This window comes from Pongo pygmaeus, chromosome 9, assembly GCF_028885625.2.
Source record: "Pongo pygmaeus isolate AG05252 chromosome 9, NHGRI_mPonPyg2-v2.0_pri, whole genome shotgun sequence".
NCBI classification, from domain to species: domain Eukaryota; kingdom Metazoa; phylum Chordata; class Mammalia; order Primates; family Hominidae; genus Pongo; species Pongo pygmaeus.
Genome location: NC_072382.2, coordinates 94995244 through 95021134, shown reverse-complemented (window position 1 = coordinate 95021134; position 25891 = coordinate 94995244). Strand labels below are relative to the sequence as shown.

The window sequence follows — 25891 nt, the reverse complement described above, 5'->3', positions numbered from 1 at the left end:
TGTATCCACCTTATAGTATCACACTGGGTATTTTTACTGCCCTAAAAATCTTTTATGCTCTGCCTATTCATCCCTTCCCTCTGACCTCAACCCTGATCTTTTTACTTTCTCTATAGTTTTGCTTTTTTCTGAATGTCATATAGCTGTAATCATCTAGTATACAGCCCTTCTAGATTGGTTTCTTTTTCTTAGTAATATGCATTTAAGTTCTCTCCATGTCTTTTTTTTTGGCTCGATAGCTTATTTTGATTTAGTGCTGAATAATGTTCCCTTGTCCAGATGCACGATAATTTGTTTATCCATTCACCTACTGAAAGACAATTTGGTTACTTCCCAGTTTTGGCAATTATGAATAAAGCTGCTATAGATATCTGCAGACTGGTTTTTGTGTGGACATATGAATTCAACTCCTTCAGGTAGATACTAAGGCAGATACTCAGGTAGATACTTATCTCCTAGGTAGATAGTATCTTAGGTAGATAGTATCTCTTAGGTAGTAAGTAAGTAGATAGTATCTCTTATTTCTTAGGTAGATAGTATCACCTTACCTTAGGTAGGTACTAAGGCCAGGAGTACAATTGCTGCATCATGTGATAAGAGTGTTTTAGTTTTATAAAGAACTACCAAACTGTAGTGGCTGCACCATTTTGCATTCCCACCAGCAATGAATGAGTTCTTGTTTTTCCACATCCTCTCCAGCCTTTCGTGTGGTCAGTCCCAATAATCTCCTAATTGGTCTTCCTACCAATATTATCTGACAGCCTCCCCTACCCATTCTCTTCTCTACATTGCTGTCAGACCATCCTTCCAAAAGGCATGTCTGGTCACATCATCCCCTGCTTAGGACCCTCCAAAGCCTCCTATCGTTCTTAAGACAAGGATCAAATCCTTAACTAGGCCTTTAAGGTCCTGCCTGATGTGGCTTGCCTGGCTCTCAACTGCACTTTTACCATGCTGTCTCTGCTCTCCAGCCACACCACCTCCTCTCTGTCTCTTCTGCAGCCCAGCCTTTGCCTGGAAATCTCTTCGTCAGCTGCCTCACTCCTGAGTCCTCGGTCTAGGTCAGGTTCCCTTATTATTCACTTTTTTTTTTTTTTTTTAAAGACGGAGTCTTGCTGTGTCTCCCAGGCTGGAGTGCAGTGGCGTGATCTCGGCTCTCTGCAACCTCTGCCTCCTGGGTTCGAGTGATTCTCCTGCCTCAGCCTCCCCCCACCACACTCGGATAATTTTTTGTATTTTTTTTTTTTAGTAGAGACGGGGTTTCACTGTGTTAGGCAGGATGGAGTCGATCTCCTGGCCTCGTGATCCACCTGCCTCAGCCTCCCAAAGTGCTGGGATTATAAGCATGAGCCACCGTGCCCAGCCTATTCACTCTTAAAGAACCTTATTTCCCTCCTAAGTCTATTTATCCCTATTCAGTGTGACACATTCACTAGTGTCATTGATTTGATGGATTAATGGCTGGCTCTCAACTTGACTCTGAGTTTCATACAGGCTTGAACCATGCATACGTGTCTCTGCTTGCTTTTCCATGTGTCTGGACCTTTCTCATAGCAAGTCCTCAATAAATATTTGTTAAAGAGTAAATGGACCCTTAGGAAATGGATTAATAAAAAAAAATCTATAGAATGATGCAAGCCTAGCCTCTAAGACTTGGGTCAGAGGATCATTTACTTCGAGTGTATGAGATTCAAGGACACTATAAATTGCAGAGGCATTTGCCTTGTTAGGCCAGGAAACATATCTCTCTCCAAAGATTTTGACTTGCCAATTCCCAATACCCTACGTCGAAAGCCAGCTGGCTGCCCACACTTTTGAAAACACAGTGAGACATTAACCCTCAAAGGCAAAGTCCAAGGGCACAATTTTGCTGCAAGGGCTGCCTGCCTGACTGCAGCTTTAATAGCTGATTCTCCAAATATGCACTGACGTCAGTGAGAGTTCCCTGTGCTCAGCGTGTCTGACTCAGCCTCCACAGTGCAATTTGGAGGGAAGAGTTTGACCTGAAGACATTTCACCTGCTACTTGTTTTAGGGTTTAAAGTGAAATGCAGCCTTTATGCCACCCCTCCAGCCTTCCCTGGTATGATTTAACTTTCATTTGCTAGTGCATTTGTATTTCCTTGTATTTTATTATTTAAGAACTATTAGATAAAAATCAGAATGCAGAGCTGAGGCTAGATCAGCTGAAAAATCGAGCTGAATCAAGTTCTTTTTAGTCTTTAGCCATAGTTAAAGACACAAGGAGAAATGTTTTGTTACTTTGGGATACAACAGAAGCTGGAGGATTTAGTGTTTTATGTTTTTTGTGTGTGTGTGTTTGTTATTAAAAATCCTTTCTAACTTTAAGAAGAAAATGTAGGGCTGGGTGTGATTGCTCTTGCCTCTAATGCCAGCACTTTGACAGGATGAGGTGGGAGGATCACTTGAGGCCAGGAGTTTGAGACCAGCCTGGGCAATGTAGCAAGACCCTGTCGCTACTAAAAAATAATGTGTTAGTCTACAAGATGCCAGAAAATTCTCACCAAGTTAACTAATCAGGGCATCATATAATGCAAAAACATGTTAATGGGAAAGATTTTCCTGCCAAGTGTTCATAAAAAGCAGTCACATGAAATCCAAAGTTTCACATGGAATTCTTTATATATGATATAGCAGGATATTATGATGTTGTCAGAAGTGTTTGCAAAAGGCTCAGAATTAATTTTTCCCTTCTTAGTGCTCTCAAAGTGCCTTAGACACACCTCACTATAGTGCTTATCTGGGCATGACAATAAATTGTTGACAGTCTCTGCTGAGATTGTGAGCCTTTGAGGACAGAGCACATTTCTTAGCTATCTGTGATAGGTCTAGCTTTTGTTATGGTGTGTGGCACATGGTAGTTGCAAAGAGAAAGGGAGCTAGAATCAGAGCTCTGTGCTCCAATCCTGTCCTCATATTTTCAAACTGTGGAATTATGGCAAATGCTTAACCTCTGCAGGTTCCATTATTCTGTAAAAGGGGAATCACACTTCCTCACAGGGCCGCTGAGGGAGTGAAATGAGATATGTGTCCTGTATGTAGTAGGTACTAATAAATGTGATTGTCAAGGAATTAAGAACTAGACCCTGAGATTGCATCCATGTTCTACATTTGCTAGCTGTGTGACCTAACCTCTCTGAGCCTTGGCTTCTTATCTATATAATAGGAATAATAACATCTATATTGCAGAGTTGTGGTGAGAAGCAGATTTTAGACTTTTGTATTTAATGCATCCAAACCAAAGTTTAGTACTAACCTTTTATTTTTTCAAGTAAGAATGTTCCAGAAAAGAAACTATCATCTACTATCACCATAAAAGGAAGAGTATCTAACACCAAAAAGTGAGAAAGATAAGTTTCCTTAAACAGAAATATCTTTAAAAAGAAAAATACTTTCCAACGTCCTTATTTTAGGCTGGTGAAAACTTTAGTCTTACACCAGCACCATCTGTGTCCAGACTCTTGAATCCATTAATAATGAAGATGAAATGAGATAATATGTATAAATAGCTGAGTGTAGAGCCTGGCACATAGAAAACACTAAATAAATATTAACTGCTACTATTTAATATTATTTGTGTCACGATTGCGTTGGTTAATTTTATGTGTCAACTTGTCTGGGCTAAGGGATGCCCAGATAGCTGGTAAAACATTATTTCTGAGTGTGTCTGATATGGTGTTTCTGGAAGAGAATGGTATTTTAATTAGTAGACTGAGTAAAGAAGATCGACCTTACCAATGCAGGAGGGCATTCTCCAATCTGTTGAGGGCCTGAAGAGAACATAAAAGTGGAGGAAGGTCAGATTTGTTTTCTCTGCTTAGGTTGGGACATCCATCTTCTCCTGCCCTGGACATTGGCACTTCTGGTTCTTTGGCTGTTGGGCTGGAATTGACACCATTACCCCCTTATTTCAGTCCAAAGGCTGAAGTGCCAATGTACACTAAATTACACCACTGGCTTTCTTGGTTCTCCAGCTTATAGATGGTGGACTGTGGGACTTCTCAGCCTCCATAATCACATAAGTCAATTCCTATAAATTTCCTACATATGTCCTATATATAGGATAGCTCCCTATATATCCTGGAGAATCCTAAATAATACAATCATCGTAAGTCAAAATACTTAAATTTTCTATTAGAAAGTTTGATAAATGAATGAATGAAATGCCTGTTATATTTGTACTCAGTAGAGCTAAAGAATGAAAAGAGGTAACGATATGCATAACTGATCAGAGGTTTTGGGAATAACAATGTTACTGGCAAATACTCAAAACCAAATACAAGTGTTCACTGAGAGCTTCCTGTATTTCAGGTGCTCCTCTTAGTATTTTACATGAATAATTTTATTTGTGCTTCATGAAAACTCCATTTATCCCATTTTTACAGATGAGGCAACTGAGGCACAGAGAGGTTATATAACTTACTCTAGGTTACCTATTAGTAAGTGTTGTGGCTGTGATTCCAGCCCAGGCAATCAGACTCTATCACTTGGACTTCAATACTATGACATTCTGTCTCCTTATAGTAAAGACAAAATATATAATAAATTCTAATTTAAATGAATATATTATATAAATAGAAAGAAGAAACAATAGACAATTGACGGGAAGGGCAACAGATTGCATCATTGAACTAGATTTGGGGCAACCTTAGAAAGGAGTCCCATAATCATATTCATTTTTATGTAAAAATGTCATGCTCTAGAAATGTGTCAACATTTGAGTGCAGTTGAAGAATTTGATGTGTCAAGGGTTGAGCACCTTGGCACATCACCTTTATTTTCTGCTGGGCTTCTCTTGTTTGGTTTTCTGAAGTGCGACATACTTTTGATAGTTTGGAAAGGGTGGGTGAGGGATGGGACTGAGGGGAAGAATGATGGTTTGGCTCTGAGCCTTGTTTTCAGCATTTTGAATTCATGGTATTGCAAAGACAGCAAGGGAAAACTGCTGGGTGAGCACCATATTCCAGCTGGAGTAGGGGTGACAGGCCAGGCAGGCAGCGTTAGCTTGCTTGACACTAACTCACTTGGGTGGAGCATAGGCTAATGAATCACTCACTCCATAAAGCAGCCACTGCTTCCTTGCTGTGCACCAGCTCCATGGTGCAGGCCAAAATCCAGCTCTGGCAATGAGCCTGTGCAGAATATAGTAAAACAAGAGGTCACATTTTCCCAGAGCTTCACTGCCAAAATGTGGCAAGTGCCCAGCTGAAATTGGCAGTAGTGGCCACCCAAACCTCCCTCCAGCCAAAAGCGGAGAAGCTGGCTTCTTGGAGATGGTTCAGCCACAGCCATGCCCTGGGTCATTCCCAAGCCAACACTTCACAGTAGGGGCCCAGGAGGACCCGCCAAGGTCCTGGTGTCACAGCAGGGGCTGCCAATGTGAGTTGCTCTTTTGAAGACTGGAGACCTCCCAGCTGGGTTGAGGCTAAGCCTCCGAGATTCACAGGATGCCAAATCACACAGGCCTTCCGTCTTCTCATTATTAATCTTGTTTCTTATTAACCCAAACAAATATTCTGGCCTTGGCTCCAGTGTTATTCAGGACAAAAATGATATCCTTTTTGGGGTTCAAATTGATAGCATTTTCTTTGTTTCAGGTGCTGCCCCTAAGCTCTTTTTCTGAATTATCTGTCTCTCACAAGCACCCTTTGCAGGAAAAGACATGAAAGTGAAGAGAGATGAAGTAACTCACCGAAGAGCACACAGTGAGCACACTCACTGAGAGCCCAGGTTAACTCCAAAGTCTAAGAGCTTTCACCACATATTGGTACCTCTGTCTTGTGAGGGTTGTGAAAAGAATTATTATTTAAGTGTTCATGTCTCTATTTTCTTCCCAAATGGTTTCTATTAGGTTGGTGCAGAAGTAATGGTTTTGCCATTACTTTCAGTGGCAAAAACCACAATTACTTCAATAGCTTCTTGAGGGAAAGGACCTAGCTCTAAAATAAATTAATGCCAACCTGGCTTTAAAATAAATAAATCAATAAATAGAGTCACCCAGGCGGGAGTGCAGTGGTGTGGGACCATTTCTACTGTGGTGTTTCCATAGTATTCATTCATGCATTTGGGAAATATTTATTGAGCACCTATTATGTGCCAGGGATTATGCCAAGCATTTGCCAATAAAAAGGGAAAAAATCATTGGGCCTGCTCTTTGGGAGCTAATAATCCTATCCAGGGTAATACCCAAGGAAGTCAATGAGCTATTACAAAATAACAAGGTTGACCCCACATAGGATATGCCATTCTAGCAGTTCTTACCAGTTATTTATAGACTATTCACATATTTTATGTATTTATCTTGTATTTTATTCTAAATGCAATTAACAAGAGTATTCTCATAAAAATAGTTAAATTAATCCAATGGTGGTGTGGCATAATAAGAAATATGTATTTGGTCTTTGCCCAGGGTTTCTGACACACAGCTCCTATATCCCTTGGAACCTCTGGAGTGATAGGAACATCTCTTGTTCTAATGAGATAGCTCTTGGTAGGCTCCTGGATAGGAGTAGTCACCAGAAAGACCAAACCTTGATAAGCAGCCTGAAATTTTCAGCCCAAAACCCTAACCTCTGGGAAGAGAGGTTCCCTATATGATGAAACCTCCATAAAAACTCCAAACTTTGGGATTTGGAGAGCTTCCACGTTGGTGAGCATGTTGAGGTGCTGGGAGGGTCGTGCTCCTAGAGAAAGTATGGAAACTCTACCTGCTACCCTTCCTTTTTTTGCTCCTCTGCATCTCCCATTTGGCTGCTTCTGAGTTGTATCCTTTTTAATAAACTGATAAATGTAAGTAAGATGCCTTCCTGAGTTCTGTGAGCCATCCTAACAAATTATCAAACCTTAGGAGGGGTCATGGGAACTCCTGATTTATAACGAGTCAGTCAGAAGTACAGGTGCCGTGGGACCTGTGACTGGTGTCTGCAATGCGAGTAGTACTGTGAGACTGAGCCTCTACCATGTGGGATCTGACACTAACTCTGAGTAGTGTTGGAATTTAGTTGAATCATAGGATGCTCAGTTGCTGCTCAGAAAATTAGTGAATTGGTCACTGGAAGTGGAAAACACCACAGTGGGCTTCTTGAGAGAGCAACATAAATATGTTCATAACTAAACATGGGCATCAGAAAATACAAACATCTTCTGTTAAAATTGTGAAAATTGTGTAGCAGACTTAAAACACATAGATTTCATCTTTATGAACAAAATAAAAGATGGATGTTTAAACATTTTGTGTTGTTAAGTTCCTGTCCGGATTATTACAAAGACCTCCCAACTATCTCCCCTTTTCTTCTGTACCCTGCTTTAATCCCCCTGCACAGAGCAGCCAGGTGATCTTTTAAAACAACAAATCAGACCATGTGCTTTACCAGCTAAAAACCTATTAATAACTCATAATTGTTGTTAGATTAAAACGCAAATTTCTTATCATGGGCTGCAGTGATCTACATGATCTATCTCCTATCTGTCCAAACTGATATGATGATGACGATGATGATGATGATGAAAAATAGACTGCATTTATTGAGCATCCACTAAGCACTTTATATGCTTTCTCTCATTTAATCTTTTTTAAAAAAAATACCAACCAGAATTAGCTAGAATTTCATTTAATCTTTATGACAACCTTATCTCTCCTCCTCTCTAATTTATATGGCAGCTGTACTTTGCTCCTTTCTGTTCCAAATGCTCGCAGAGCTCTTTCCCACCCCCTGGGCCTTTGTACTCACTGTCCCCTTGTCCTTGGAAATGCTAGCTCCAGCTCTTCTCACAGTTGGCTTGTGTGCATCCACCAGGTGTCAGCTCAAATATCACCTCTTTGGAGAGGCTGCCCTTGACTACCCAATCTAAGCAACTTTCTCCAGTTATGATGTCCTTTCTGCTGATGGGTTCCTGCTGATAATTTACTGGAGCCTTTCACGGTCATGTTTATGTCTTTTATTGTGCTTGTCTATTTCCCCATCTGGAATGTTTTGTAAGCTCTGTGATGGCATCTTCCTCACCACTGTCTTGTTTACTACACCAGTGCATGGTATGTGCAAGGAACAGAGGCTCAATATGTATATGGCAAATGAGTTGATAAATGTATCTTATGAATATTAAGTAATAAATGCTAAAAAAAAAAACAGCCCATACATTTCTTCTAAGTAATGACCATCTACTCAGGTCAATATTTAATAATTTAGCAGGCCCGGATTTCTTTTTCTTTTTTTTTTGAGACGGAGTTTTGCTCTTGTTGCCCAACCTGGAGTGCAATGGCGCGATCTTGGCCCACTGAAGCTTACGCCTCCTGGGTTCAAGCAATTCTCCTGCCTCAGCCTCCAGAGTAGCTGGGATTACAGGCATGTGCCACCACACCCGACTAATTTTGTATTTTTAGTAGAGATGGGGTTTCTCCATGTTGGTCAGGCTGGTCTCGAACTCCCGACCTCAGGTGATCCACCCGCGTTAGCCTACCAAAATTCTGGGGTTATAGGCGTGAGCCGCCACACCCGGCAAGCCTGGATTTTATATGGTCACTAGATGTGTTTGTATTTGTTGGCTAAGTGATCATAAGAAAAGCAGGTCCAGGTGAACCTTAGGGAAACCTACCTAGGTGTTTTAGATATGGCTGGATGATAAGGTGAGTACTAGCACACTGTTAGAACTGAGAGCTGTGGAGGAAGGAGTGATGAGCTCTCTGGGGCTGTCAGAAAGGCTGATGATAATTCAGGCAGCAGGTGAATCCTTTTTGGGTGGGTAGTGGCTTGGTGTGGGTGGAGCTTGGGATAGATGGGATAAGGATGGAGGGATGAGGAGTGGCAGAAGATGAGACTGAAGGTTAGACTGCAAACAATGGAGAAAGGTGGTGAGTGCTGTGCTAAGGAGGACAGATTTTGTGCTGGAAGCAATGGCCTTGGAAATGGGAAGGGGCTTAAAAAATCATGATTAGGTTAATGTCATATAGAAGAGGGGACTTGGATGGAGAAAGCAAATACTGCAGGCAAGACATGAGGCACTCCCTCCACTAAGGTAGTGTGGTCAGAATGAAGACGATGCTGTGTACTGAGCTAATGCTCAGCATGTTTGTTCAATAATATCAAGTATTTAAAATATGCACATTTAAATATACAACACATTATACAAACTGGTTAAAGGAAAATTGATGTAGGTGATAGGATAGAGATAATCCCTTCTTAAACCCCAGCATGGTTAATGCATAGACAAGCATCGCATGTCCCTAAACGAAGGATTGTAGATGCAATTTTTAGGTATGTCATAGGATTGAGAACTAAAAGGAGTTTCAGAGGAGACCTGTGCCTTGATTCTTTATTTTCACCTGCTTGGTCTTGCTGTTTTCATTAGGGGCTCCTTCAAGGTCCCTGACTCTGCCACATCTCCAGTTGTTTCCTCTTGCTGATCCCTCAGTTCTTCGTTTTTCTCTTCCATCCCTGCTGTGTGAAATCATTTTTCTTGGCCGAGATACAGAGTCATGTCCAGGGCCTTCCTTAACTTTGTTCAGGTAAAATTAATTGCTGTGCTGTATGCACCTGTGTTACTCACATTAAGGTCTATTATGTAAAACACTTAAGGCATACTCACATGATGATTAATGGTGTGGACTTTATAAAGCTAGGCTGCCAAGGTTTGTTTTGGGCTAAGTCACTGACCTGCTTTGTGCTTTAGTTTCCTCATCTGTAAAATGAAGATAATAATGGTATTTTTACTAATAGTGTCTTAGTCTGATCTAGCTGATACAACAAAATATTATAGACTGGTGGCTTATAAACAACAGAAATTTATTTCTCACAGTTCTGAAGGCTGGGAATTCCAAGATCAAAGTGCCAGCAGATTTGATGTTTGGTGAGGAGTTGCTTCCTCATGGACAGTCATCTCACTTTTGCCTTCTCAAAAGCAGAAGGGGTAAGGGCCTCTCCCAGGCCTCTTTCATAAGGGCATTAATTTCATTCATTAGCCATCATGACCTGATCATCTTCCCAAAGCCCCATCTCCTAAAGCCATAAGCTTGCCCGGTAGGATTTCTACATATGACTCTGCGGGTGGGAGATACAAACAGTCAAATCATAGGAAATAATGTTTATTTCAGAGGGTTGTTGGAAGGATCTAATGAGCTAATACATGGAAAATGGAAGAACAATCCCTGGTACACAATAATCACTAAGTTTTTTTGCTGCTTTCTTGCTGGACTATGGGTTTCTGAGAATGGGGATGCAGGTCTTATTGATCCTGTAACTCTACAGCCTGGCCTAGCCCACTGTGGTCCTCAGGGTTTGCTGCTGAATGAATGGATTGCACAGATAAGGAAACTGAGGAATATGTTCAGGGCCCCACTGGAGCATGCATCAAGGGCCTCGTGACCCCCAGGCCTGTGTTCCTGGGTCAGCTATTGAATTTTTCACCACCGATTGTGGAGTAAGAAATTCTGCTTATGTGCCTTTAGCAAGGAATACTGGGTGCATTTAAACTCGCTTTTTATGTTGCCTTTTATGACACCTAGGAGAGGGACATTTATGGTTACAGAACATTAAAAGAAAAATGAATGCAAGTGTAAACTTCTGAAATTACTGTGATTTAGGGAATGATAGGTGTTATTTTTTCACAGGTTTTATATAATGTAAGTGCATGCTATGGAATCATCTGAACAGAAGTTGTAAATAAACCTGAAGAGTACTCATTTTTAAGATAGGATATGATAGAAGTATATGCTTATCTTTCAAATATTTGTAAAATATGTAATATTTCTAACAGTTTAAACATGAGATATTTCCACACAATATTTATTGCCTAAGACTTTGTGAAACAGAGGCATAGCCATGCTTTAGGGTCCTGATTTAGAACCCCTAATTCCCCAAGCACGCACACTAGGAAGAGGCAAGAAGGCAAGGAAAGGTCCAGTTTCTTGCCTCAGAATTAAGACTTCTTTGTCCTCTATCTGCAGGTATCTACCCTGCCCTTGCTGTGGGTCCAGTTCTGATTTGGGAGGAATTTAAGGAGCCCTGATCTATTACAAGTTATTGCTGCTGCTGGGCCCACTCTGATCTGAGTTCCAACTCCAGTTAAGGGAACCAATTTTTGATTGCTTGCCAATTGTCCTCTCTATGTCAGGCTTTTACATACTTCATTTCATTTAACCCTCCTAATAATTTAACATGTGATGAAACAGATGCCCAGAGAGGGTAAGTGATTTGACCAAGCCACCCTGCAATGTAAATGGGGAACCAGGATTTTAAAACCTTGGTGCATGATGAAAACAACCCAAATGCTGAGAAGCTGATGAATGGATAAACAAAATGTGATATATCCCTACAATGGAATATTATGCAGCCATTAAAGAAATAAAGTAATGATACATGCTGTGTATTAGCGAGGATTCTCAAAAAAAAAGAATCAATAGGATATATGTATGAGCGTATGTATATATGTATACACACACACGCACACACACATACACAGAGAGAGAGAGATTTATCATAAAGAATTGGAGGCTGGGCATTGTGGCTCATGCCTGTAATCCCAGCACTTTGGGAAGCCAAGGTGGGCAGATCACTTGAGGTCAGGAGTTTGACACCAGCCTGGCCAATACGGTGAAACCTCGTCTCTACAAAAAAAATACAAAAATTAGCCAGGCGTGGTGGTGGGCACCTGTAATCCCAGCTACTCAGAAGGCTGAGGCAGGAGAATCGCTTGAACCCGGAAGGCAGAGGTTGCAGTGATCCAAGATTGTGCCATTGCCCTCCAGCCTGGGCAACAGAGCCAGACCCTGTCTCAAGAAAAGAAAAAAAAAGAAAGAATTGACTCATGCAATTATGGAGGCTGAGAAGTCCCAAGATCTTCGGTTGACAAGCTGGAGAACCAGGAAAGTCTATGGTATAGTTTCAGTCCTAATCCAAAGGCCTGAGAACCAGGAGAGTCAATGGTGTAAGGTCTATTCTGAGTCCAAGTCCAAAGGCAGAAGACCAATGTCTCACTGGAAGACATTAGTACAGAGAGAGAACAAATCCTTTCTTACACAGCCTTTTTGTTCTATTCAAGCCTTTAATTGATTGCATGGGGCCCACCCACTCTGGGAAGGGCAATCTCCTTTCTCAGGCCATCAATTCAGATGTTAATTTCATCCAGAGACACCCTCACAGGCACACCCAGAATAACGTTTAACCGAATACCTGGCACTCCATGGCCGAGTCAAATTGGCACATAAAATTCATCATATGCTATCACATGGATAAACCTCAGAAACATGCCATAAGAAAGACACCAGACACAAAAGGTCACATATTACATGATTCTATTTATATAAAATATCCAGGATAGGCAAATCCATAGAAACAGTGAGCAGATGAGTGGTTGCCAGGGACTGGTGGGGAGTGGGGAATGGAGAGCAACTGCTTAATGAGGGTGGAGTTTGCATTTGCGGTGGTGAAAATGTTCTGGACCTGGATAGTGGTGATAGTTGCATAGCACTGTAAGTGTACTTAATGCCACTGAATTGTACACTTTATATTGGTTAAAATGGTAAGTTTTATGTTACACATATTTTACCACAATAAAAACAGACAAATGGAAACCTATTACAGTTATCTTTGAAGACCTTGATTTTTCTCGTAAAACAAGATGTGCTTCTGCCTTGTTTCTGATTCTCAGTTCCTACCTGAGAACTGGATCTCTCAGTGGAGAAACCGTTCAGCCCCTCGGTCCCTCGGCTGCAGGGCTGCTGCTTTTTCGGAGCACTCCTCTGTTTCCTTTCCCTTCTGGCTTGGAGCTCTGTCCTGCAGGGAGAACCTGCAGTGGACGCCACTCATCCCCACTTCCTGCCGACTTGCAGCTTCTGGCTGCTGTTCCTTCATCTCTCATGTGGCTCTGCTGACACCAGTCTAAACTCTAAACTCTCACCTTTCACTTGGCATTGTAGTGGCTGGATTTCCATGGCCTGGTGCTGGGCCTCACCTGGGCTTGCCTCAACTCAGGGAGCTGGTCAGGCTGACCTTTGTCAACATGTTCATGTCCACTTCCCCACTCACCTTCAGTCTTTTCCTCCTGTAGACGCTTTCTTACTATCTTACCCTACTCCTGACTTATCTGTCCTGCCATTCTGACTCCCTGGACCTGTCAAACTGTCCACAGAGTGACAATTAGTCCTCTGCAGAAGTAGAATGAAGCCTACTCATTCAGGACTCCCTTGCCCTTCTCCAGTTGGGTCAGTCTTCCCAGAAAACATGTGGGCATTACCCATCCAACCCCTAATTAATCTTCCTAACATGTGCTTAGATTATGTTTACTCTCTTTCTCGAAAAACTTTACTGGCAATTGTAGTGACATTTTCTATGCTTTACTGCTGCTCAGCATCTTCTGAAAGCCTTTTTACATTTAGAGAAATGTGCAATTAGGAGTCCTCCCTTCCCAAGGCAGATGCTGGAAACTCTTACCTAGCATCCCTTGCAGCTGGAGCACAGGCCCAGGATCCTTGTTCTGCCCATAGACTGCTCTCGGTAGACTCAGGTTCAGAGGAGAGCACCACCAGGAAGCCACATGGAGTGGGATCCATTTTCTGGAAGTAGAGATGAGGTCTTGCGTCTTGTGCCCGGTGGTAGTAAATGTGGGCCTCCATGGAATTGGCACAGAGGGTGGATTAGCTGCTTGGTTTTCAAGTTTTGCTCTTTGCCCTCCCAGAGTTCCTGTAAATTACCCAGTATCTCAATATTTTTACTCAAATTACCGCCAATTTTTCAGCTTTATTAAGGTATAATTGACAAATAACAATAGTATATATTCTAGATATACAACATGATATTTTGATATATGTATACATTGTGACATGATTACCGCAATCAGGCTAGTTAACCCATCTCTCACATCACATAATTACCTTTTTTTGGTGATCAGATTACTTAAGATCTACTCTCTTAGCAAATTGCAAGTACACAGTACATTATTATTAACTATAGTCACTATGCTGTACATTGGGTCTGCAGAATTTATTCTTCGTACAAGTCTGTAATGTCTTTTAATTAATTTATTTTCTATTTAAACTCCCTGGAATGGTTGTTTGTAACTAAGAAGTCTCAAAGTGCATAGTCCTTTTTGTCTTCGGATTAAGAGCAAATGTCTTCCCTTGCAACTGAGGCTTTGCCTGTTGTGATGTCAGCTGTTTCTCCAGGCTTCGCTCTTTTCATGTCTCTGTGATACAGCCAGAGGGTGTAGCTCCATCTCTCCTGATTAAAGGGGGCTCCCCATGTCTATGCCGTGGTTCCTGCTGTCTACTCCACTTGGAACACACTCCCAGCTACACCTTTGTCACTAATATTCTACTCATCCAATGTTTCTTTAGAGAAACACTCTAAATTTTTTTTACGACATATCATACTTAAGCTCCCCGACCATAAAAATGTGTCCACTTTTTCTAGAGGGCAGAGGCTCTGTCTTAGTCATCCCTCAGAATTCAGCCGTGTCTGACCAAGGAGCTCACCAACTGGCTTAACAAAATAACACTCTGTGAGCCCTCAAGGTGGGCAATTGTGAAAGGATCCCTGTAAAGGCCTAACACTTGTTCCTCCAAGGTCACTTTCTTCTTGGGAATGTCTTCAATTGCTGCTTCCACTGCTGTCGTGACCTTAGGTGGCATCAAAGTCCTTACCTTTCTACCCTGAGGATGGGCCAATTCTCTTCTTCTAGTATCTTTCAGAACAGCTGTGCTTAAGTTAAAGCTTTGTGCTAATAGCATAGAATGATTCATAAAACTCTTGGGTGAATAAATGGTTGTTCTAATCACCTGTACCTGCCCATCCTTGGGGAGCCCCTCCAGATCTGCCTCCCTATCCAGCTTCAAATGGCAAGAGTCATTTTTCATCCCCCCTACCAGGTAGGACATTCAAGCCTTGCTAAACTTGTAGGTGCTTGAGCTCAAGAGAGCCATATCAGAGAAATGAAGACATTCTTTCCTTACCCCGGTCTAAGTCCTGCCTTCTAATCCCTCACTTCTTCCAAGTTCCACTGTTTCTCAGGACCACCAACACCACAAGTGTCCATTACTCTAAATGTGACTCCATCTTCTGAACACAAGGATGTGGCTTCATTTTATTCCAAGACTCAAATGGGACAGATCCATTACAGTACAACTCAATTCAATATCTATGTAAGAGACATATATACACACAGCAGAGATATATAGGCAGTGCACAATAGATATATGGAGAATTGAATTAACCCAAACATATCCTTCAATGTTTGTAGTTATAGGAATTTCAACTTTATACACAAATATTGTACCTTTAAAATATTTTTTGTAATGTTTTTATATGTTTATTATAACAACTTCACTGAGGTACAGTTAATATACAATAGACTTCACCTAAAGCATACAGTTTGATAAGTTTTGACATGTGTGAAACTGTAAAACCCTCACCACAATCAAGATAATGACCATATCCAGTGATCCCAAGTTTCCTGGTGCTGCTCTGTGACTTCTCCTGGATGTTCTTCTCTGTGCCCCTCCCCAACCCCAGGCAGCCACTGATCCGCTTAAGGTCCCTATGACTTAGTTTACATTTCCCAGATTCAGTGGCTGGAACCTCCAGTAAAACGCTGAGAAGTTATGCATGGACATCTTTGTCTTTTTCTTGATCTTGGGGGCAGGAGAGGGTAGAATTCAGTCTGTTACCGTTTAGTATTGTTAGCTTTAGATTTTTCATAGATGCTCATTATCAGATTGAGAAAGTTTCCTTCTATGTCTACTCTGCTTAAAGTTTTTTTCCAGGAATTGGCTTTAGATTTAGTCAAAGCCTGTTTTATTGTCTAATGAAGTGATCATTTTTTGTTTCATTTTTGTGTATAATATAAATTGCACTGATTGATTCTAGATGTTAAAACAACTATACATTAATACGTTTCTGAGATAAAACTCATGACTCATTATTCCTTATATATCTTGTTGGATTTGATTTGCTAACATTTTTTTTTTAACTTCTTTTTTTTTTCTTTTTATTATTATTATTATTATTATACTTTAGGCTCTATGGTACATGTGCGCAACGTGCAGGTAAGTTACATATGTATACATGTGCCATGCTGGTGCGCTGCACCCACCAACTCGTCATCTAGCATTAGGTATATCTCCCAATGCTATCCCTCCCCCCTCCCCCAACCCCACAACAGTCCCCGAAGTGTGATGTTCCCCTTCCTGTGACCATGTGTTCTCATTGTTCAATTCCCACCTATGAGTGAGAATATGCGGTGTTTGGTTTTTTGTTCTTGCAATAGTTTACTGAGAATGATGATTTCCAATTTCATCCATGTCCCTACAAAGGACATGAACTCATCATTTTTTATGGCTGCATAGTATTCCATGGTGTATATGTGCCACATTTTCTTAATCCAGTCTATCATTGTTGGACATTTGGGTTGGTTCCAAGTCTTTGCTATTGTGAATAATGCCGCAATAAACATACGTGTGCATGTGTCTTTATAGGAGCATGATTTATAGTCCTTTGGGTATATACCCAGTAATGGGATGGCTGGGTCAAATGGAATTTCTAGTTCTAGATCCTTGAGGAATCGCCACACTGACTTCCACAAGGGTTGAACTAGTTTACAGTCCCACCAACAGTGTAAAAGTGTTCCTATTTCTCCACATCCTCTCCAGCACCTGTTGTTTCCTGACTTTTCAATCATTGCCATTCTAACTGGTGTGACATGATATCTCATTGTGGTTTTGATTTGCATTTCTCTGATGGCCAGTGATGGTGAGCATTTTTTCATGTGTTTTTTGGCTGCATAAATGTCTTCTTTTGAGAAGTGTCTGTTCATGTCCTTCGCCCACTTTTTGATGGGGTTGTTTGTTTTTTTCTTGTAAATTTGTTGGAGTTCATTGTAGATTCTGGATATTAGCCCTTTGTCAGATGAGTAGGTTGCAAAAATTTTCTCCCATTTTGTAGGTTGCCTGTTCACTCTGATGGTAGTTTCCTTTGCTGTGCAGAAGCTCTTTAGTTTAATTAGATCCCATTTGTCAATTTTGGCTTTTGTTGCCATTGTTTTTGGTGTTTTAGACATGAAGTCCTTGCCCATGCCTATGTCATGAATGGTAATGCCTAGGTTTTCTTCTAGGGTTTTTATGGTTTTAGGTCTAACATTTAAGTCTTTAATCCACCTTGAATTGATTTTTGTATAAGGTGTAAGGAAGGGATCCAGTTTCAGCTTTCTACATATGGCTAGCCAGTTTTCCCAGCACCATTTATTAAATAGGGAATCCTTTCCCCATTTCTTGTTTTTGTCAGGTTTGTCAAAGATCAGATAGTTGTAGATATGTGGCATTATTTCTCACGGCTCTGTTCTGTTCCATTGATCTATATCTCTGTTTTGGTACCAGTACCATGCTGTTTTGGTTACTGTAGCCTTGTAGTATAGTTTGAAGTCAGGTAGTGTGATGCCTCCAGCTTTGTTCTTTTGGCTTAGGATTGACTTGGCGATGCGGGCTCTTTTTTGGTTCCATATGAACTTTAAAGTAGTTTTTTCCAATTCTGTGAAGAAAGTCATTGGTAACTTGATGGGGATGGCATTGAATCTGTAAATTACCTTGGGAAGGATGGCCATTTTCATGATATTGATTCTTCCTACCCATGAGCATGGAATGTTCTTCCATTTGTTTGTATCCTCTTTTATTTCCTTGAGCAGTGGTTTGTAGTTCTCCTTGAACAGGTCCTTCACATCCCTTGTAAGTTGGATTCCTAGGTATTTTATTCTCTTTGAAGCAATTGTGAATGGGAGTTCACTCATGATTTGGCTCTCTGTTTGTCTGTTATTGATGTATAAGAATGCTTGTGATTTTTGTACATTGATTTTGTATCCTGAGACTTTGCTGAAGTTGCTTATCAGCTCAAGGAGATTTTGGGCTGAGACAATGGGGTTTTCTAGATATACTATCATGTCATCTGCAAACAGGGACAATTTGACTTCCTCTTTTCCTAATTGAATACCCTTGATTTCCTTCTCCTGCCTAATTGCCCTGGCCAGAACTTCCAACACTATGTTGAATAGAAGTGGTGAGAGAGGGCATCCCTGTCTTGTGCCAGTTTTCAAAGGGAATGCTTCCAGTTTTTGCCCATTCAGTATGATATTGGCTGTGGGTTTGTCATACATAGCTCTTATTATTTTGAGATACGTCCCATCAATACCTAATTTATTGAGAGTTTTTAGCATGAAGGGTTGTTGAATTTTGTCAAAGGCCTTTTCTGCATCTATTGAGATAATCATGTGGTTTTTGTCTTTGGTTCTGTTTATATGCTGGATTACATTTATTGATTTGCGTATATTGAACCAGCCTTGCATCCCAGGGATGAAGCCCACTTGATCATGGTGGATAAGCTTTTTGATGTGCTGCTGGATTCTGTTTGCCAGTATTTTATTAAGGATTTTTGCATCAATGTTCATCAAGGATATTGGTCTAAAATTCTCTTTTTTTGTTGTGTCTCTGCCAGGCTTTGGTATCAGGATGATGCTGGCCTCATAAAATGAGTTAGGGAGGATTCCTTCTTTTTCTATTGATTGGAATAGTTTCAGAAGGAATGGTACCAGCTCCTCCTTGTACCTCTGGTAGAATTCGGCTGTGAACCCATCTGGTCCTGGACTTTTTTTGGTTGGTAAGCTATTGATTATTGCCACAATTTCAGCTCCTGTTATTGGTCTATTCAGAGATTCAACTTCTTCCTGGTTTAGTCTTGGGAGGGTGTATGTGTTGAGGAATTTATCCATTTTTCTAGATTTTCTAGTTTATTTGCGTAGAGGTGTTTGTAGTATTCTCTGATGGTAGTTTGTATTTCTGTGGGATCGGTGGTGATATCCCCTTCATCATTTTTTATTGCATCTATTTGATTCTTCTCTCTTTTTTTCTTTATTAATCTTGCTAGTGGTCTTTCAATTTTGTTGATCCTTTCAAAAAAACCAGCTCCTGGATTCATTTATTTTTTGAAGGGTTTTTTGTGTCTCTATTTCCTTCAGTTCTGCTCTGATTTTAGTTATTTCTTGCCTTCTGCTAGCTTTTGAATGTGTTTGCTCTTGCTTTTCTAGTTCTTTTAATTGTGATGTTAGGGTGTCAATTTTGGATCTTTCCTGCTTTCTCTTGTGGGCATTTAGTGCTATAAATTTCCCTCTACACACTGCTTTGAATGCATCCCAGAGATGCTGGTATGTTGTGTCTTGGTTCTCATTGGTTTCAAAGGACATCTTTATTTGTGCCTTCATTTCGTTATGCACCCAGTAGTCATTCAGGAGCAGGTTGTTCAGTTTCCATGTAGATGAACGGTTTTGAGTGAGATTCTTAATCCTGAGTTCTAGCTTGATTGCACTGTGATCTGAGAGATAGTTTGTTATAATTTCTGTTCTTTTACATTTATTGAGGAGAGCTTTACTTCCAAGTATATGGTCAATTTTGGAATAGGTGTGGTGTGGTGCTGAAAAAAATGTATGTTCTGTTGATTTGGGGTGGAGAGTTCTGTAGATGTCTATTAGGTCCGCTTGGTGCAGAGCTGAGTTCAATTCCTGGGTATCCTTGTTGACTTTCTGTCTCCTTGATCTGTCTAATGTTGACAGTGGGGTGTTAAAGTCTCCCATTATTAATGTGTGGGAGTCTAAGTCTCTTTGTAGGTCACTCAGGACTTGCTTTATGAATCTGGGTGCTCCTGTATTGGGTGCATATATATTTAGGATAGTTAGCTCTTCTTGTTGAATTAATCCCTTTACCATTATGTAATGGCCTTCTTTGTCTCTTTTGATCTTTGTTGGTTTAAAGTCTGTTTTATCAGAGACTAGGATTGCAACCCCTGCCTTTTTTTGTTTTCCATTTGCTTGGTAGATCTTCCTCCATCCTTTTATTTTGAGCCTCTGTGTGTCTCTGCACGTGAGATGGGTTTCCTGAATACAGCACACTGATGGGTCTTGAGTCTTTATCCAATTTGCCAGTCTGTGTCTTTTAATTGGAGCATTTAGTCCATTTACATTTAAAGTTAATATTGTTATGTGTGAATTTGATCCTGTCATTATGATGTTAGCTGGTTATTTTGCTCATTAGTTGATGCAGTCTCTTCCTAGTCTCGATGGTCTTTACATTTCGGTATGATTTTGCAGTGGCTGGTACCGGTTGTGCCTTTCCATGTTTAGTGCTTCCTTCAGGAGCTCTTTTAGGGCAGGCCTGGTGGTGACAAAATCTCTCAGCATTTGCTTGTCTGTAAAGTATTTTATTTCTCCTTCACTTATGAAGCTTAGTTTGGCAGGATATGAAATTCTGGGTTGAAAATTCTTTTCTTTAAGAATGTTGAATATTGGCCCGCACTCTCTTCTGGCTTGTAGGGTTTCTGCCGAGAGATCTGCTGTTAGTCTGATGGGCTTCCCTTTGATGGTAACCTGACCTTTCTCTCTGGCTGCCCTTAACATTTTTTCCTTCATTTCAACTTTGGTGAATCTGACAATTATGTGTCTTGGAGTTGCTCTTCTCGAGGAGTATCTTTGTGGCGTTCTCTGTATTTCCTGAATCTGAATGTTGGCCTGCCTTGCTAGATTGGGGAAGTTCTCCTGGATAATATCCTGCAGAGCGTTTTCCAACTTGGTTCCATTCTCCCCATCACTTTCAGGTACACCAATCAGACGTAGATTTGGTCTTTTCACATAGTCCCACATTTCTTGGAGGCTTTGCTCGTTTCTTTTTATTCTTTTTTCTCTAAACTTCCCTTCTCGCTTCATTTCATTCATTTCGTCTTCCAGGGCTGATACCCTTTCTTCCATTTGATCGCATCGGCTCCTGAGGCTTCTGCATTCTTCACGTAGTTCTTGAGCCTTGGTTTTCAGCTCCATCAGCTCCTTTAAGCACTTCTCTGTATTGGTTATTCTAGTTATACATTCTTCTAAATTTTTTTCAAAGTTTTCAACTTCTTTGCCTTTGGTTTGAATATCCTCCCGTAGCTCGGAGAAATTTGATCGTCTGAAGCCTTCGTCTCTCAGGTCGTCGAAGTCATTCTCCGTCCAGCTTTGTTCCGTTGCTGGTGAGGAACTGCGTTCCTTTGGAGGAGGAGAGGTACTCTGCTTTTTAGAGTTTCCAGTTTTTCTGCTCTGTTTTTTCCCCATCTTTGTGGTTTTATCTACTTTTGGTCTTTGATGATGGTGATGTACAGATGGGTTTTTGGTGTGGGTGTCCTTTCTGTTAGTTTTCCTTCTAACAGACAGGACCCTCAGCTGCAGGTCTGTTGGAGTACCTGGCCGGCCGTGTGAGGTGTCAGTCTGCCCCTGCTGGGGGGTGCCTCCCAGTTAGGCTGCTCGGGGGTCAGGGGTCAGGGACCCACTTGAGGAGGCAGTCAGCCCGTTCTCAGATCTCCAGCTGCGTGCTGGGAGAACCACTGCTCTCCTCAAAGCTGTCAGACACGGCCATTTAAGTCTGCAGAGGTTACTGCTGTCTTTTTGTTTGTCTGTGCCCTGCCCCCAGAGGTGGGGCCTACAGAGGCAGGCAGGCCTCCTTGAGCTGTGGTGGGCTCCACCCAGTTGAAGCTTCCAGGCTGCTTTGTTTACCTAAGCGAGCCTGGGCAATGGCGGGCGCCCCTCCCCCAGCCTCGCTGCCGACTTGCTGTTTGATCTCAGACTGCTGTGCTAGCAATCAGCGAGACTCCGTGGGCGTAGGACCCTCTGAGCCAGGTGTGGGCTATATTCTCCTGGGGCACCGTTTCCTAAGCCCGTCGGAAAAGCACAGTATTCGGGTGGGAGTGGCCCAATTTTCCAGGTGCCGTTTGTCACCCCTGGAAAGGGAACTCCCTGACCCCTTGCGCTTCCCGAGTGAGGCAATGCCTCGCCCCTGCTTCGGCTGGCGCACGGTGCACTCACCCACTGACCTGCGCCCACTCTCTGGCACTCCCTAGTGAGATGAACACGGTACCTCAGATGGAAATGCAGAAATCACCCGTCTTCTGCGTCGCTTGCGCTGGGAGCTGTAGACCGGAGCTGTTCCTATTCGGCCATCTTGGCTCCTCCCCTTTAAAATGTTTTTATAAATTAACCTAATTTCTCCCATCCCACTGGGCTTGTAGCTGGGGAAGGGCTACTTAACTTAAGCCATTCTTGGACTTTCTCTGCCCCCTCCAAGCCCAGAATTTAGATCACAGTTCCAGGGTCATTCACATTCCCCAGGCATCTGTTATGGGGAGATGTCTCCCTTGTTACCAGGTCATTGGTTTACAGTTTTCTGCTGTCTACAGGGCTGTATTAGAACTAGTGCCTCTCTGTATCATTTTTTTTTTTTTTTTTAGAGCTAGGGTCTTTCTATATTGTCCAGACTGGCAGTGGCTATTCACAGATGTGATCCCACTGCTGATCAGCATGGAAGTTTTGTCCTGCTTTGTTTCTGACCCGGGCTGGATCACCCCTCCTTAGGCATCCTGCTGGTCCCTTGCTCCTGGGAGGTCACCATATTGATGTTGTATTTAGTGCAGACATCCCATTGGCATAGTGCACTACAGCCCAGATCTCCTGGGCTCAAGCAATCCTCCTGCCCGGCCTCCCAAGTAGCTGAGTCTAGAGGTGCACAGCACTATTGCTGGCTCTGCAGATTTTATTTCATGCTTGAGACACACAAATCTTTTACAAGGCTAACACAACTAGCTAGATTCAGAGATTGCCAGTGGGTGGAATGAAGCCCTAGATGTGTTTTTTTCACCAGCATAGTGTAAATTTTTTTAAAAAAATTCATACACTTAGGACATAAAACCCCAGGTAGACATAGTCCTTGCCACTCCCGCTTGTCTCTCTACCAGCTTTACTCATTTATTTGTTTGTAATACATTCTAATTCTTTGAAGACATTTGAACATCTGAGCTTGCAACCATTCCTCTCTGGAGTCATACACCCTCTTTCTTTTCTGCCTTGGCCTGAGGTTGGCTGTGTGGTCTTGGGAGGATCCTCTCTTCTTCCCAATACCTTGATTCAAATGCTCAAGTTACTCTATGAATTGCCTCTTTCTTTAACCTCCTTCGTGAACCCTCTTAGATCTTCAAAAGATAGAGGACTTTGGAAAACAAAGGCCTAGAGATATTACTGATTAATCCCTGTTTTCTTCCCTGCCACATCCCTGAAAAAATAAGGCACTTTTGAAAGTTGTGGGAGGAGAAGACAGGATAGAAAAAAAGAGAAGAGAACATAAATTTTGTTGCAAAATATTAGCTAACCACATCATCTAAAACAGAGAAAAACTAAAATGTGAGGAATTTTGAACACAGAAGGAAAGAAGAAAACATTATAAGCTCAAAGGGACATGGTTGGGAACCTCTGGAGTCTTATCTGTCAAATTACATGATGCAGGCAACAGTGCTTTTCATCTGTGTCCCCCATCCCAAAGCCCCTGTCCTTTCCTGTGAGCACTTAATACCACTGAACCCCCTTTTCCTGCCAAAACAGTCCACATACTACCCCCTCGGCAGCTGTCACACACCTGGAGATAGGACACAACCTGCTCATTCTCTGAATAAGCTCCATACTTCATTGCCATGACTTTTCTCAAAGTCCCTGTCTGAAAAGAACAATGTCATTAGACATGTAAAAGGAGAAAAGAACCTTCTTCATCTTCTAGCTAGAAAGGAAGCAGGCTGCATCTAGGGGAGATGATGCAGCAGGGAAGGAGCCCTGTGCAAGGCGGGGCTCTCTTGTGCAGGGCGGCCTGGAGAGGATGACTGGGGGCCCTGTGAGACTTGTGTAGGGAATGTGGCAGGAGACAGGGGAGAAGTACAGAAACTGGGAAAAAGGATCAATGCTTTGGCCTGAAAAAAATCCATCTCTTGCTGATTGAGAGAATCAAGCAGTTTTGTTCTTTCAATCCTACAGGGTACTTGTAGTAAATACAAAAGGAATAAGACACAATTCCTGTCCTCAGGGAGTTTACTTTTTAATGGAGGAGGCCAGACACACACTCCACACCAGGCAATACCTGGATATGTTCAAGGACTAGTGGCGTAATAAGTGGAAATTCAGAGGACGGGGAGAGAACTGGGGTCTGAGAAACCTTTTTGGAGAAGGGGAGACTTGAGCCAAACCTTGAGGAATGGGTGGGATTTGGAATGCAGAAAGGGGAGGCCCTTAGGTGGAGGGTCCCTGTGGGCAAGGTGTGACAGTCAGGGGACAGTGAGTAGGGGGGCCTGCCTGGCTGACACAAAGGAGTGAGTGGTAGAGAAAAGGTTGGAAAGGAAGGAGAAACAGAAATGTGGTGAAAGCTTGACAAGTTGTGTGACTTTATATGATCTTTTGCCTTAGTGTCTTCATCCCTAAATGGCCATAATAAGCCTAGTCATGGTTTTCATGAAGTTAAATGGGATGTTTGATATGAAAGCTTTCTATTGTGTGGGGCTTCAAAAAAGGTCAGTTAGTTCTCCCTTTCCAGACTGAGGCACTTGGACACTATCCCGTAGGCTGTGTGGTGCCAGCAGGGTTCGTGAGCAGGAAAAGGAACTTCAAAACCCTGGCAGAGAGAGAAGGATGGAGGAGGATATGAGAGGGGCCGGTGGACAGCCAATCCAATCCTGCTGTGATGGAGGCTGGCAAGCTCTAATGGGATATGCTGAGGTCCTGGGTGCGGTCTATTACCAGAATGGGAGCCCTTCAGTCATCTTTCAGATCCTGGTTGAGGCCGTGAGATCATGCTTGAAATCTTTTCCTGAAAGCTCCACAGAGCCAGCAGGCAGTTGGGGGCTGCCAAACCCCAGACCCTCAAGTGGGAGCGGACTCTGGGATAGAAAGTGAGAGACTCTACCCTCCCTTATAAATCATTATTTCCAGCCAGTCTTCAGTCTGGCTGAAATTTAGTGGGTATATTAAAAATGCATCCAGGCACAATAAAGCCTAGTTTGGGGTTTAAAATACAGCTTGTCAGATGAGTATTTAGTGGTGTGTTTTAATATGCATAAGTGCAAACCAGAATTTAATATGTAGGCTAAAGTACACATTAGCAATTTCATAAGTGATCTCAAATTGCAGCATACAGAAGCAACTTGATGGGAGGGGGGGTTGAGGGGGAAAAAGGGAAATAAAATAACGTTAAACTTTGGGATTATTTTCTTCTTTATTCCCCTAAGTAGGACTTTATATAATTCCCAGGTGAATTTATTATGGAGTTGCCTTTTATTTACTTATTTCTTATTTGTTTTTGTTTTATTGAGCTAATGAATGCTAATTCATAGAACATAAAATTAGCTTTTTTGCCATATATAATTCATTACCATCTAGTACCATCACAGTGCTGTTCCATCATCACCTCCATCCATTTCCAACACATTTTCATCACCCCAAAAGGAAATCTTATACCCATTTGGGGTCAATCCCTCCATTAAGCCGTCACTGCCTGTCTCCCCCTCCCTGCAGGCCCTTGCAGCCACCAGTCTGCTTTCTGCCTCCCTGGATCTACCTATTCTGGATCTCTCTCTCTTTCTCTCTCTTTTTGCTCTTGTTTTGTCCTATGGTTTGTATAAGTTTGTGTTTTTCTGGACTTAGGCAATGCCTGCTGCTTTGGAAGTATTCAGAAGTTGCAATGCTGGGAACCAAGATGTCAGGTTATTGAAAGGAGAGGAACTACCAGATAGAACCTGGCTTTGTAGAGCAAATAAAGGTAAGGCTAGGAGGCTTGGTCCTACCAAGATTTTCCTAAGAGGGCTAGTGACATTTTGGTATTATAGGCTCCTTGGCAGTCTGATGAAGCCCTTGGACTACTTAGAATAATGTTTTGAATAAACTAAAGCATACAGATTAGCAAGGAAACCAGTTATGTTAAGATGCAGCTTTAAAATATTAAAATATCTGGTGATCAAGTAATATATATGCTTCTTTATTAACACATTGAATAACAATATCTAGCTTGGGTCTAC

General features: G+C 41.8%; 1 protein-coding gene across 9 annotated transcripts in view; it reads left to right on the top strand.

The window, feature by feature from the left end:
- The window catches only part of SMCO4 (single-pass membrane protein with coiled-coil domains 4), a 146894-nt gene that overhangs the window by 45680 nt on the left and 75323 nt on the right, over positions 1–25891 (top strand). For 3 of the 9 annotated variants that reach the window (XR_010127618.1, XR_010127619.1, XR_010127613.1), the window contains one exon: positions 25521–25635. The exons of the other annotated variants lie outside the window; for them this stretch is intronic. The gene's annotated coding sequence lies outside the window, so the exon portion shown is untranslated. The remainder of the gene's footprint in view (positions 1–25520; positions 25636–25891) is intronic. 9 annotated transcript variants of the gene reach the window in all.